Genomic DNA, 767 nt, shown 5'->3' with positions numbered 1-767 from the left:
ACGCTTCAGCAGCAGCTCAGGACAAGAAGCGTGAACTCACACAAAGGGTCAGTGTGTGGAATGGCCCCAGCTTAAGCTGTTGGCCAAGAGGCCAGAGACAAGAGCTGGGCTTGCAAAAGCGTTACGGGGTCACTACGAGTGGCACAGTTGCCCTGTTCCTGGTCTCTGTGTGCCTCAGTCTGAACGGAAACCGTGTTCCGGTGGCTCATCCTGCTGGATCTGGTCTCCTGCTTGAGTATTTTTATGTGCTTACCCCCGTTGAAAGCCTGAGGTATTTTGGATAGATGCACTGTCCGAAGATGATGTTTTCCCCCCGTCGTGTCTTAGCAAGGTGTATTTTTGTTTGTGCTCACTACCAGCTTCTCCAGGAAATTCTGAAGATAACCTGGAAAGCTTTTCCACGGGGTGGGCTGTGTCCAGACACCTCCCCTTTCATCGCATCACATTGCTGTAGCAGTTCCAGCAATGTGTTACGTTGGAAAAGCTGCATCTGGAGGAAGTTTAATTTGTTGTTGGTGTCACTAAGCAGCCAGAACTAAGGAGACCACATCGATCGCCCTGTGCTACAGGGGTGAAACGTGCAGACCAAGGGTTTGATGCAGAGGCTTACAAGTTTTGACACTTCTATGCAAGGTTACCAGCGGTTTCTGAGCAAACCTGAGAGAGGAGGGGAGGGGAGGGGAGGAGTGGGTGCCTTCAGCTCGGCAAAGAAAGGCCAAGGGAGCAAAAAGTATCAAGGACTCCTTTCAAATGTCCTGATAATTACT

At 50.6% G+C, this 767-nt stretch overlaps 1 protein-coding gene across 1 annotated transcript in view; it reads right to left on the bottom strand.

Moving 5' to 3' along the window:
- The window catches only part of GNRH1 (gonadotropin-releasing hormone 1 (luteinizing-releasing hormone)), a 3,064-nt gene that overhangs the window by 430 nt on the left and 1,867 nt on the right, over nt 1-767 (bottom strand). The gene's annotated exons all lie outside the window — the stretch shown is intronic.

This window comes from Buceros rhinoceros, unplaced genomic scaffold (assembly GCF_000710305.1).
Source record: "Buceros rhinoceros silvestris isolate BGI_N320 unplaced genomic scaffold, ASM71030v1 scaffold20173, whole genome shotgun sequence".
NCBI lineage: Eukaryota > Metazoa > Chordata > Aves > Bucerotiformes > Bucerotidae > Buceros > Buceros rhinoceros.
This window is presented reverse-complemented; position numbering and strand designations above follow the sequence as displayed.